This window comes from Parasteatoda tepidariorum, chromosome 4 (genome assembly GCF_982258835.1).
Source record: "Parasteatoda tepidariorum strain Cologne lab strain chromosome 4, Ptep-v5.0, whole genome shotgun sequence".
NCBI lineage: Eukaryota > Metazoa > Arthropoda > Arachnida > Araneae > Theridiidae > Parasteatoda > Parasteatoda tepidariorum.
In genome coordinates this window covers 65,535,369-65,549,865 of record NC_141758.1, presented here as the reverse complement: position 1 = coordinate 65,549,865, position 14,497 = coordinate 65,535,369, and the positions used below count along the sequence as shown (strand labels likewise).

The 14,497-nt window shown below is 27.8% G+C and overlaps 1 long non-coding RNA gene across 1 annotated transcript; it reads left to right on the top strand.

The window, feature by feature from the left end:
• The first annotated feature begins 4,021 nt into the window (after nucleotides 1–4,021).
• On the top strand, nucleotides 4,022–10,548 carry LOC147811023 (uncharacterized). Its single transcript, XR_015433101.1, has 3 exons — nucleotides 4,022–4,226; nucleotides 6,864–6,950; nucleotides 9,962–10,548. It is a non-coding gene; the product is annotated as an uncharacterized LOC147811023 (long non-coding RNA).
• Nucleotides 10,549–14,497: the final 3,949 nt, after the last annotated feature.

Below are 14,497 nucleotides of genomic sequence, written 5' to 3'. Positions count from 1 at the left end.
CTCTTAATCTAATGTTAAGTCCTCAGAAGGAGCAACAAATAATAATAAATATTATTTTAACCTTATTAATTGCTTCGGTGCATACTTGTGCATGCGGATTAATATCGATTTATTGATTAATCACTTTTCTATTCTCTATCCTGTGCGCAATTTTAAACTAGAGAGTTTTTCCTGATAATGCAGATCTAACTGTGCAATATTAAGGTGTGATTCAAAATGGGAATCAATAGAATAAGCTGTAAATGTAATTTTGACATTAATATTAATTAAAAGTTGAGTTGCGGTGAATCGTAAGTTTTTAACTACTTCATTGAAGAAATATATTTGTCCCTGAAAACTGCCTTGAGAGATAGGCTTGTTAGTTTACCATAGCTAAATATTTTTCAAATTTTTTTTTTATGAAAATAATTTTTATTTCAATTATAGTAGTATACGAAAAGAAAAAAAAACAGAGTTCAGTTAGTCAAATTTTTGCTAAGTATATAGGCAGAAACCGCAGAGTATTGTATAACATTTTGACAAATAAATATTTTATTCATTTATAACTTTTGTAAAAAAAAAAAGTTATAACTTTCCAATTTTGTTTTTATTAAATGATTATTTCTTCTTTTTTCCAATAAATTTTTTATAAACTAGCATTCATTTTTTTTAGAAAAAAAAACATCAATTTTATTTTTTAACTTTTGAAACTTTCATATTTTTGTTTTTTGTGTTTGATTACTATATAATATATGAAATAACGAAAATTTATTTTATGATTATAAAATGAATTTTATCATAGAAAAGACTACAACTATGCGAACTGATATTAATTAATAATTAGGTAAGTCAATGATTACGGCTCTTAACACCTCCGCTGTGCAATTTTTAAAAAAAAGATAGAAGAATAACACTGGGGACCAAATATTTTGTTGCATTTATACCAGTGCTCCTTCTTACCAAATTCGGATAGGAGGATTTCCAATCTGAAATTATTATTATTATTTTTTTGATCGGGAACAAGACTTGCAAACAAAATGTGTAGTAAAGGATTAAATAGTTTTAAAATCGTTCTTAAGTTCTATAAAACACACTTATGGTGTGGCGATTTAATAATATACAAATAATGCTTTTTCGACCAGGCATTGTTTTAAAGATTCTTTATTGAATCGTTAAATTAAAATACTTTAAATTCTGTTGATATTTTTAACTTATTAAAAGATTTAGCCGCTGAGAGACTGTTGATTGATACATTATTTATAACAATATTATAAGTTGAATAATTAAAAAAATTAAAAATATGTAAACATTAAAACATATAAAGTATTAAAAATATATGAAGCATCATGTAACACATTTCATTTTAATGTATCACGTATGTCCCCCTTTTCAAAAGTCTCAATTGAAAAATAAGCAGAATTCATTTCTTTAAATAAATTGAAGTAAAAGTAACGTTACTTAAATCTAATAGGTATAGTGTCTTAAAAATATAGTTTTATTTTGAAAATAACATTTTGTCTTAAAATTTTTGATGAGAATGACATGAGATTTATAAATGTCATGTAATCCTATGTGTTAACAGAATCACGAATGAGATAAATTTTTTGGGACATATTTTCACATTTTAAATAGCAGTCGAACTTTTAAAGAAATATTAGAAAAAATCATAAAACGATTTGATATGGATTTCTGAGATGAAAGATACAACATTAAAAATAATACTGGAAGAACTATCTTAAACATTAGTTACAATAGAGATTATATTGATTAAAATAAACATATTTATAAAACTCCAATAAATTGCAACAAAAAGTGGAAAATTCAAGACTATTTTAAGTTTAGTTATTTCCTTTACTTATTTTAAGACAGTTTTAAATTTGACGTTTTTCTCATCTTTTTCCGGTTTAACTTATATGGTTTTAAAATTCTAAATTGTTGTGCTTAAGAAGGAAAATAAAATTGTTCAATTGATTGACAGAAATAGTATTCATATTTTTAAGAAATGATAAATTAGAATAATTGTGGTCGGAATAATTTTTATGCATATTTTATTTAATGTATTTACCTTTTTATTATTTACAAGAAAAAAATCAGATAAGATGAGATATTTCGATTTTCTTGGATCACATGGTTCATTTTGGTAACCATAAAAACTTTACGTAAATTTACACAAAGAAATACAAAAGACATAGAGCTCGCATTTTTTTTCTTTTATCAGCAGTATTTATAATTTCAGTATTAAAATTTTATTAAAAATAATGCTTTTAATTCAGAAAAAATATTAGTTAAAAGTACCAAATTATGAAAATGTTAATTAGCGCAAAATAATTACTTTAAAAATCCCATTGTTAAAAAAAACAAACAAATAAGTAAAATTACATAAAGTACGCTTAAAACACTCAGACAATAAATTAGATTTAAAAACTTATCCCATCCTTTAAAAAAAAAATTAATAATAAATAGTTTTTATTACTGACCATAATAAATTTTATAGAACTCTCGCATTGAAAATATATTTTCATTCTTTTAATTAATTAAAATGTAAACTGATATTAATTTTTTGTATTATGACATAAATAATCAATATTTATATAATTTTTTTTATTAAGTTATATGTAAATTTATAATCGTAAACCTGACATTAAATTTCTGGAATAAAAACAAAGTAATAGAATGATCATAAAAATTCTAAGTTTTGATTTATAATTCTAAAAATTTAAAAGTTACATTGATTTGATAAATATAAAATAGGAACAAACTCCGTGCGTTAAAAATGAATTCATGCACAAACAATTAATGGTAAAATCATGAATATATAAATAAATATATAATATATAAATAAATATATCATGCAAACTATAAAACAATTAATATAATTATATTTATTACATTACATAAACAAACAATTATAAATGTATTAAGTGATTTAATACAAACATTTGCTTACCTCCTCAGAAATGGATTTATTTAAAGACTTCTTGTTAATAAACCATAAACTTTATTAAAAAAACCTTATATAAACTTTACTTTAAAAAAAAACAATTAATAATTTAAGTTTAAACAATTAATGAAACAAAATGCATAAGTAAACAAATATTTATATTTTAGTAATTTAAGTAATTGAGTAAGCGCTTTGTATATGAGACGATTTAGAATGTTTAAATGTCAGAGAAATTCCCTTGAGAAAATCACCAAAAAAAAAGTGTGAACAAGAGGCTCCCCCTACTTAAATCCCTAAAAGTAAGCTTTTATACATCTGTTTTCCAAGAAATATAATTGCCTGTTTGAGACAATTTCTGAATAGATAGCCGACAAAGTGATGGGTCTGTTGATACCCCACATTTTAAGAAAGAGGACAAAAAAGCCCAGGGCAATAAATAAGATAAAGAGAATTTCAAAATGCAAAGGCCATTTCCTCATAAGCGTAAACTAAGGCAGCTATTTTAGAGGTATCACATAACAACGTGGGAGGTGTTGAGGGGTGCTTCAGAATCAATCTTTATCTGTTAAAGAGCGTGAAGAAAAGGAAAGAGCGTTTTATTGCTTATTGAAGGAAAGGGTGACTGTGACAGTTCTTTTAGTTCTCTAAGCACCTGTTTTCTTTTCTTTATGCAGTTCATTTTTTATGTGTTTTATTTTTTACTAATTTTCCTTAAATTTAATTTATATATAATAAGTTGCACTATATAAGAAAAAGATCGTAAAAGTTACGGAAAAGAAAAAAAAAGAAATATTTTCTCAAAATAATGGACCCTGGCTTCCCAATTATTGGGGGGGTCCGGACCCCTATGGTTCCGACGCCAGTGCTACAATATTTTTCCTTTTCTTAATATTTTACGTTTATTTAATTGTTAAAAATTTTTTTGAATTTCCACGATGTTTTCTTTAAGAAAAAGGTTTAAAGTGTTTTTCAGTTCTATGCAGTTTCCTAACTTAAAAGATTTCAATAAATCTGAAAATCAAGATAGAAACTGACGTACTTCCTTCTAAAACTCTCCACTCGCTAATGATGAAAACATGTGAAGTGCTAACCATAGGTAGAGAGCGACAAAAATGTTCAAACGCACTGTCTTGGCTGACCGCCCTCTTATAACCCTAAACTTTGGCGATCAGCTGAAATGGGTGATTGCCAAACGAAATCTATCGCCAACTGCTTGGATGCCCGCTTTTTGAACGTGATTGAAAATGGCGAAAATGTTTGAGCTGGACGTACTCGGAATGATTAAGCAATGAAACGAATTCGCTAGGTAAGTCATATTTTTAATTGTAAATTTACTATATTATCTCCAATGTTCTTTCGAATGCTAAGAGCTGCACCATTTGCTCAATTAATTCAAAATGCCTTGGATATTTTTACTTGCTACCCATATATTGCAACTACTGAAATCAGTTATTTTGCATCTATAGTTTCCTGTCATATCATAAACAAAATTATTTTTCAAAGCCATTTTCTAGATTTGATTGAGCTGGATTTTATATTTTGTCATCATGAAAATTTTATTTACAGGTAATTCTTATTAATTAAAGATTTATAATATAAGTGTATGTTTTAAAAGCATTAATATTTTAAAAAATCATGAGATTTTGTTAATATTAAGAGATCATACTAAATTTCCTGAAAATGCAAAGATTTAGAATTTAAATTACATAGTTTGTTTTCCTTTATGTGTAAAATTTATGTATTTTTGAAAATCATAAACCAAAAGAAAAAATTTTCATTTATCAAAGTTTTTCCATGTTTCCAGAAATCTTTAGTTAGATTGTCTAAAATTAGCAACGCAGTTTAGTAATGAAATTTCTTAAATTTAAATGAGTTGATTTACGTTTATTTCAGAGACATAATACAAAGAGATTTTTTTTCTAGAAAATATATTAATTAAATTTTATTTTGATAGGAAGCTTTTGTATTGAATTTTCTTCATAACAGGGGAGAGTTCTTAAATCATATTCAAAATAGTTTTGTTTCAATTTTATTATAAACTTATGTTAAAAAGAAATTCTAAATATGAATCTGTAAAGAAACAGAAAAATTCTTATTTTGAATTTTAGATAATATTTATCATTTTCGTTCACAATTACTGCTCTTATTATTCTTTTAGATTGTCTAAACTATTACATAAATTATGAGCATGCATACTATAATCAAGAAATTTTATTCTATATGTATCACATTTATGTGCAAAACAATTTGTACACATAATTTAATTTTTATTTCAAATGCATATAAAATTATTATATTTCTTTAGAATATAACTCATATTAACAAATTAATAACAATTTAAATTAACTTATTTAGATTTTAATTTGAAATTAAATTTTTCATTTACTACAAACTATTTATATTTTTTTCTATCTATAATTTTTATTTTCTCAAAATTCCAAGATTTTTTACAGTTAATGTTTAAGTCAAAAACTACTATGTAAACCAAACCTTGCTTATTTCTTCTGTACTTCTGTCCCCTTTACTCTTTTTACTAAGGGATTCCATGGTGACATATTTAACTGTTTTCTTAAATGTTTAACCTTATTGAGATATTGATGTTGTCGCAGATGAATGTATTAGCAAAGATGGCATTCATTAAAACTGACAGGGCAATATTCAGTCTGTGAAGAATGCATGACTAAGTTGCTAAAAAGAAAGTGTATGTATACACGACTTTATGTTTACTTATATATATGTCAACTAGATTCATTAAAACATTGTACTCTTGTCTTGACATTTAAGCCTGATCACCACAACTCAGCCCATTCAAACAAGAGAGAGTAGTCAAAGAACTGCATCAGACTTAGCACTTTGATGCTGTAAGGAAAAATATTCAGTAGAAAGTGTTTTTTTCCCTGATATTCTTCTTTGTACTACTTTACACAATGGAGAAAAATGTTTAGAGGCAATAGAATGTTATGAGTTAATTTAAGTACTAATTCTCACAACGGTTGTGGTTCTGCCCCTGAGGGACAGAGGGAAGATCGCTAAGAACATTGCCCCTGAATTATAAATACTCTTTCACTTTAAATATATTTGGTATATACAAAGTAACATTATACAAAACTAAGTTGAGAGATTACTGTAATAAAAATTTGTCTATTGCACAGAGATTCATCTAATTTTATTCTTTTTTTAGCTTAAATGACAGACAGATTAAGAGGAGCCAATACGAGTATTTCAGTTAGTATCAGTAGTTAGTACTATTGCTACTAGTATAATGTTTTTTATTTTGATTATTCAACTAATTGTATATTAACTGTGGCATTTTAAGTGTTTTAGTTTTTTTTCTTCAACTGTATTGTTGTAGTATTCTGTTTGCAAATTAAAATTTTAATAAAATAATAAAAGTCAAAATAAATATCTTTTAATGTTTATCAGTATTTGTCTTTAATCAAATGTAGGTTAAGAAAAAGTCAATGTTTTGCTGGTTATTATCTTCCTCTATTATTATTAAACAATAAATTTATTAATATATTTTTTATATTAATTATTTTAAAAATTATTTATTCTATTTGCTTTATCAATTTTAGAAATTTATTATTTTAGCATTCAATCTCTAAAAATGGTGAAAGATTTTAAAAGTATTTAAATCTTACCTCTTAATAAATGAATTATCATGCATAAGTATTCAACATGGTTGATTTTTACTTATAAAACTTTCAAAGTAATGTAAGGTCTCTTTTTTTCTCCCTAAATGACATATGGGCTAAAGAAGAAAACAGAAAAAAAAGCAATGAAAAGTTTATAAACTTTTATTATTAAACCATATTTTTGTTAATATTGGTTTGATGCTGTGGTTATTTTTTAAAGATTTGTATTTTCCCCTTTAAGGTTAACATAGTTCTTGTATCAGAAAGTTAGTTGTTTATGTTATTTTTTAAAAAATTTCTTATTTCAGCCATCAGTCTGTTACTGTCTGATCGGAAAAACCAGAATTAAGTTTGCAAGTTGTGTGGTATAAGAGGCAGTCTAAAAGAAATATGAGGTTTGTTTTTTAATATTTGATTCTATTTAAATTTTACTTGCTGATTTAGTAGTATTAGCATAATTCATAACACAAATATTTATCATGTTTTCAAATAAACTACAGTTACATAGTTTGGGCATAGTTATCCAGTAGCACAGTTTATTACTAGCAGTTTAGATGTAGAAACCATTATTTATTTCTCTTGAAACCATTATTTATTTATTTCTTAAGTTATACTTTAACAATACAAAGTTGAAAAGAAGCCCCTTTTTTTCTCTTTTGAATAAAAGGTTAAATTAATAGTATGTTACACCCTAAACTTAAAGTTACCAATAAGAAGTTATCAACTTTCCTTGATTTAGCAAGTTGAAGCAAGCCAGTCATTGGCAATTTTTTTATTTTTTTTTATTCTAAAATTAGAACTGAAAAATCAAGTATTTCTTTCCTTATCAATGAGCAAGAAAAGTATTTTTAGAATATAATTTTGCAAAAAAGAAATTAATTGCTTTTGTATTTTTCAGCTATTTTATTGCTTCAACTCTTTATTTATTCTGTTTTTTAAATTAAAAATCAACTGAGGATGCAGATTACAACAGTTTTGGCTATACCAATCATTTCAATTAATGTTATTATAATGCTTTTTTAAATTTGCTGTTGTGTTTTTGTCAGAGTGTTGTGTTTTGTAAAGTTTTGAAAAATTCTTGGAATTAATCATGGACTTGGTAATTTAAAATGTAGATTTTATTATATTGCTAGTTTTTGAAATTTGGATTACATGTGCTAAAGTTTTTATGCTTACATACTTCATTATTTGTTTGATGATGCAAGAATAACATTACTACTATAAATGATATTTTTAAATTAATATTAAAATTTTGAATAATATTAAGGGTTCATGAATCAATAATCGAAAAGAACAAGTTCTGTTGTATCACAATTTGTGCTTCATGTTTTGTTTATCCAGTTGCAATGCTTTTAGTTTTCTTCCAGGTTGTTATGATCATCAGTTATTGTGATGCATCCTTAAATGTAGAGAGAAGGCTCCTTCATCGACTGAATTTTCAACCATGCTGGCCTGAGAATTATTACGATTTCCAGGTCAGTGCTTGTTGAAATTCCAGTTTTGATCCGTCGTGTCCAGTTTTCTGTCAAATCAACATTAAGAAGGAAGTTATGATATTGAATAAGTATACATTTTAATTTGTTTTAAAGATATATTTAATCTTGGTTTGTTTACGGAGTTAATATATTACGTTGTACTATATTTTATTTTAACCTTATCTATTATTAATATTTATAGTTTTATATAAAGAAAATTCTATTAAAAATATATGTATATATAATTTATATGTATTTTAATATCTTACATAATTATTAATATGGTATCTCATCAAATTTTGTTTCATTATTGTCGCATCATTATTTTTTACTCATTTTTTGTGGTTAAAAGTCCAAATTATTTTTTGTTGTAGTGAGTAAAACAATTAATTGCAAGAAATATGAAGAATTTCAATGTACTTTTACTATGTCTTATTGCCTTTATTAAATTTTACATACATTAAAGTTTTAGATTTTGTGTTTACGTTTTTTATTATTTGTAAGATTCTACTTATTAAACATTTCTGTAAATGACATTTTTAAATCTAATATTATAGTTCAGAATAATATGGAGAGACTAGTATAGAATTTGAATAGTTGAGAAGAAGCACAAGTAAGTAGCAATTGTATCACAAATTGTAATTTGTGCGTCTTCGTGTTTTGCATATCTAGATTTGTTGCAAGTTGAGACTTTCTTTTCATCAACTAATCAGGTGTATCCTTTAAAAGCTCCTTCAGCATGTCTTTGTCTTAAATGGGAGTGATGAAATTGCTTGTTATGACCATAATTTGTCGGAATAGAAATACCTACTGGAATACATGCTGTCAAAGACTTGTGTTGATGCTGAGTAAGTATAAGTGTCACATTTCTTGCCTAAATAATTGTTAGTGTGACAATTTCACTTGCTAGTCATTTATTGTTGCTGCCTCTCTGCATAAATCTAAAATTGGTATGCACCTCCGACATATTTTATATTTGTAGATATTTTAATCTCTTACATTATAATTAATTAGGTATCTTTTTCATTGCATTATATCTATGTGGGGTAAAGCAATTTTTTGTGCTTCTAATTATTATATTGGATATAGTTACTTATAATAGTATGAAAATATGCATATTTGAATTAGTTACTTGTGTATATTGAATATTATTTGAAAGGAAATATGAATGACTAATAAGTTATACTTTAATAATACACGGTTGGGAATAAATCAGTTTTTTTTTTCTCTTTTGAAGGTTAAATTAGTATATTACACCCTAAATTTAAAGTTACCATTAATAAGTTATCAATTTTCTTTGTGTAAATATCTTCAAATGGTATAAAAAAATTTTTACATTTTATTATATTACTACTTTTTAAAATTTAGATTACATGTGTTAAAGTTTTCTGTTTACATACTTCATTACTTGTTTAATGATGCTATGATTACATTACTACTATAAATAATACTTTTAAATTAATATTAAGAGCTCATTAATTTTAATAATTGAAAAAGCACAAGTTGTGTTTCATGTTTTGTATATGCAGTTGCAATGCTAATAGTTTTGTTCCAGGTTGTTATGATCATCAGTTAATGTGATGCATCCTTAAATGTATAAAAAAAGGCTCTTTCATCCACTGAATTTTTAACTACTCTGACCTGAGAATTATCAGAATTGCCAGGTCAGTGCTTGTTGAAATTCCAGTTTTGATTCTTCAAAAATTCTGGGTACTCCAAATCAACATTATGAAGGAAGTGGAAATATTGATTTAGTATACATTTAAATTAGTTTTAAAGATATATTTAATAATGCATGGGTTATTTACAGAATTTATATATTATATAGTAGTATATTTTATATTGACTCTATATTAATTTGATTGAGTTAAGAAAATTGATTCAGGGTTATCTTTATAAATATAATGCTTTTAATTTTTTTTTTTTTACAGATTATTACAATTTTCAGGAATCTTTTCATGAGTGGAATTTTAGAACTTAAGTGACTTTTTTGTAAGCTGTACTGTGATCGTTTTCTTCTAATTAGAAGAATCTGTTTGCTTCACTATTTATAAAAATTTATGCTAGGCTGTAATTAAAGTGTAGAAAATTTAACAATTACTATGATTTTTCATGAACATTATCAATTAGCTCAATATCAATATTATCAGTATCAATATTTTAATATGAAATGCAAATGCATACTAACAATGTACCACAAATTATTTTATAAATAATATATATGTGTGTGTGTGTGTATCTCTTTCCATAATGATTGAACGAAAGTTCTAAAATATTTATTAAAAAAATTTATCAGGGCCATGAAATTCAGCTAATTATGGAGCAAAAAACCAGGGTTGGGAATTTTTAACTTAATTTTTTCAGTGGTAAAATATTTTAGGCAATTAATTAAAGTTGTTTTATTAGACTATTTAAAAAGTATTTCATAAAAACGTTTTCTACCATTAATATTTTAATAAAAAGTAAGAAATTTCCCTTTTTCCTATACATTATGTTAACAAGTCTACTTACAAATATAAATGTATTGGAAGCATATGTATAGGAGTGAGTTATGCTGGCTCTTTGCTCCTCAGTTCTATACATAAAAATGCTGTTCTTCAGAATTATATAATGTCCTTTTTCCAGGGTAGGTATATAGTTCAATTACTTATAAATTAAAGATATCTTGTTTTATTTTTCTCTTGACATAATGAAAGTTTTAATATTAAAGAACATGGAAATTCTTATGAAACTTTTAGGCATAACACAATATACTTATAAATAATGCAGTATTGGATAAATGCATTTATTACTTTAAAAAACTTTTTAAAAAAATTTAAAAAATATCGAATCCCTGAAAGAACCGATTCAGGTTTTTTCAAGGAATGGGTTTTTCCAATTTCGTCTGATTTTGTCTTCATTTCTTTAAATTTTTGTAGTTTAGTCTTGCTGCATAAATAAATACCATAAATTTTATTCCTAACCAAGCCATTAATAATAATTATTTAAACATTTCATTATCTATGTCATTAGTCACAAGTAACAATACTATTTTAAATGAGAGTAAAAAAGTCCAATTACCTTTGTAGGATTTACCTATTCTGTTTTAAAATAGAATTATAAAAAAAAACTGCTAAATGTTTTAACAAAGAATTAAATTATTTATTTTAATTCAAATAAAGTTTTTTACTTGGTTCTTGTTAATTTACGTCGCACTAGAGCTGCACAATGGGCTATTGGCGACGGTCGGGAAACATCCCGGAGGATGATCCGAAGACATGCCATCACAATTTTGATCCTCTGCGGAAGGGATGGCACCCCGCTTCGGTAGCCCGACGACCTGCGCGCGAAGTCGAGCACTTTACGGTAGCACAGTTTAGCGAGGACCAATACCGCACACCCTCGGTCCCTACGCAGACTGATCCAAGTGGTCACCCACCCGCACGCTGACCGTAGCCAGTGATGCTTGACTTCGGTGATCTGCTGGGAACCGTGTCTTAACGTCCACTGCGGGACGGTAAAAATTTTAATAATATTACAAAATAGCATACAATGCCTTTTATGTAGAGTTTCATTAGAATGAATTTATTTGTAAATATTAGTTAGAATATTAGACTTAGAATATTTTCACATCCTACGAAAAATATAAATATTAAGGAATAAAAGTTCAAATTATATTATCAATGTTTGAATTTCCTTATGGGTGTAATATTCTAATTTAAAAAAAAATTGTTCATTTAAAATTAAATTTTACATTACAACCGAAATTTATTGTAACAAAAAGTTTAGGACCAGATATCAAATTCGTAGAAGTATGCTCCGAAATGCTATTGAAATATGGGAAATGTTGCAACAAGTTTTTACGGATTCGTTATCGAACTAATGAATGAACAACCGGTATAATAATTAACGTTGTAATGATACACTCAAGAGCCAAAACATTATGACCACCTCTTAATAACGAGTTGGCTCACCTTTAGCCCGTAACACAGTTGCAACCCGCCTTGGCATGGATGCCACAAGTCCTTGGTAGATGGCCGGAGACAGATTGTACCAGATGTTTAAGCAACGGTCACACAAATCCGAGATATTGCGACTCAGTGGTCTTTGAACTCTGAGCTGCCGTTTCATGACATCCCAAATGTGTTCTATCGGATTGAGATCCGGTGAGATAAGTGGCCAGGACATTAACTGGAATTCAGCGTCATGTTCCTGGAACCAGTCCAACACAATTTGAGCCTTGTGACACGGAGCGTTGAACTGTAGGAAAATTCCATTTCTAGCTGGAAAAACAGAGGCCATGTAAGGGTGCAACTGGTCCGCAATGATGTTCAGATACCCTGTAGCATTCATGGTCTGCTCTGCCACAACCACGGGCCCCAGTGACGCCCAAGAGAACGTCCCCCAAAGCATGATACCGTCACCACTGCCTGTGTATGACCTACAGTACATTGAGGGAGCAACTGTTCGCCTGGAAGACAGCGTATCCTGACACTGCCACGGTGGGATGAATGATAAACCGTGATTCATCTGACCAGGCAACTCTCTGCCACTGATTCATGGACCAGTCGCGATGTTCCCGGGCCCAGCGCAGGCGTAGTTGGCGATGACGCTTGGTTAGCAAAGGCACACGAGTGGGACGTTTGCTGCGTAGCCCCATATCCAACAGTGCCCGCTGAACAGTGTGCTCTGATACTACTCTACTTGACCCTGCATTGTATTGGGCTGTCAGCTGAGCCACTGTCTGGCTCCGGTTTTGCTTCACCAAGCGAAACAATCCCCGACGACCTCTTTCTTTGATAGCGTGTGAAAGTCCAACACCATGTCGTCTACTGCTGGCTTCACCGTCATTCATCCACTTTGCATAAGCACTAACAACTGTAGATCGCGAACAACCCACGAGTCATGCAGTTTCGGAAATACTTGTTCCGAGCCTTCGAGCCCTTACAATCTGCTCTCTATCAAAGTCGCTTAGATCCGCAGCCTTTCCTATCACACACAGAAGTAAGTGAAAGAATGATTCTTCAAACTCTCCAGCAACAGTTAATACCACTTCCACCTGATCACGTACCTTCCACGTCATCCAGGAGAGTTCGTTGCAAAATGTAGGGGTGGTCATAATGTTTTGGCTCTTGAGTGTATAAAAAATAAACTTCTCCAGAAATCTTGATAATTTTAAATAATTTTTTTATTATTTTATGTATTTCTTTAATAAATTATATATTAATGTCTTGTCTACAACCAATCATTTCTTGTTTACATAGCCTCTAAGATGATTTAAGGAGAAATTTAAGACAAAACAATAATAAAAGGATGGATACGAACAAAATTGATAAATTGGTTGCATATAAAACTATCCTCATTTGTCCTGATATTTAGTTTTCAGTCATCTCTTCAGAAGATCTTTGTTGATAGAAAATATCAATTCAAAGATTTTGTAAAAATCGATTTGAAGAATCAAAAGATTTAGAATTTTGATCTAACATCTTTTTATTCGCATAATAGTGCTAGTAAAAATAGCAAAATCTAATAAATCAAACTTGAGGACCGCACGCTGTGTATATACAAAGTTAATTTAAGCTCTGTGATTTTAACCAGTTTATAACATCTCAAATTTACAATCAGCTATTAATATTTAATAGGATAAATGTATCCTAAATTTAAACATTATACTATAACTTAATAGTAAAGTAGAAAATTTCTTAATTAAAATTTTTTTTTTCTTTCTCCCTTTAAGTAGCACTAAAACTTAATTAACTTTATTTCAGATTCATTGCGCATAAAAAAGTAATATTCATGCCGTGTAAAATGCATATACAAATCTTACTTAACACTAGATTGCCTAAGGAAGTCATTTTGACCGCTTTTTCATTTTCAAAAATTGTACGAATAATAATGCATAAATTTTTTTCCCAAGTGAAGTAATTTTTATTCCCTTAATATTTATTATTAGCTTGTTATATAACTGTAGATAATATAAAAAATTATAAAAATTACATAAATTCATTTTTTTACACATTAGCCATTCTTTCAGAATGCAATCATTTTTACTGCTTTTGGGCAATATAGGTATATAGGTAAAAATACTATAGGTAAAAGGGCAGTATGGGTGAAAATTACATAAATTAATTTTTTTACACATTAGTTACTCCTTCAGAATGCATAGTAATACTTTTTCAGAGTGCAATATAGGTAATACTAAGTTTCAGTCTTTCTAGTATTAATTAAAAATGTAGTAAAATTTTTGTGATATAACTTTACAAAAAGGTTTTCATGTCTCCTTTTCAGCCGTGTTACTGAAGACCGTAAACTCTTAAATTACCGGTAGAGGAATATTTAGAGTATGTATTTTTTATTGTTCTTTGTACTGCGCTGAAAATTTAAGGAGTTACTCGTTTTTTTTTTTTTTTTAAATTCCTGAAATGTGCCTCAAGAACGATTGCAAAATTCACTTTTTATTTATAGCATGTGAGCAGAATACCTTTTCT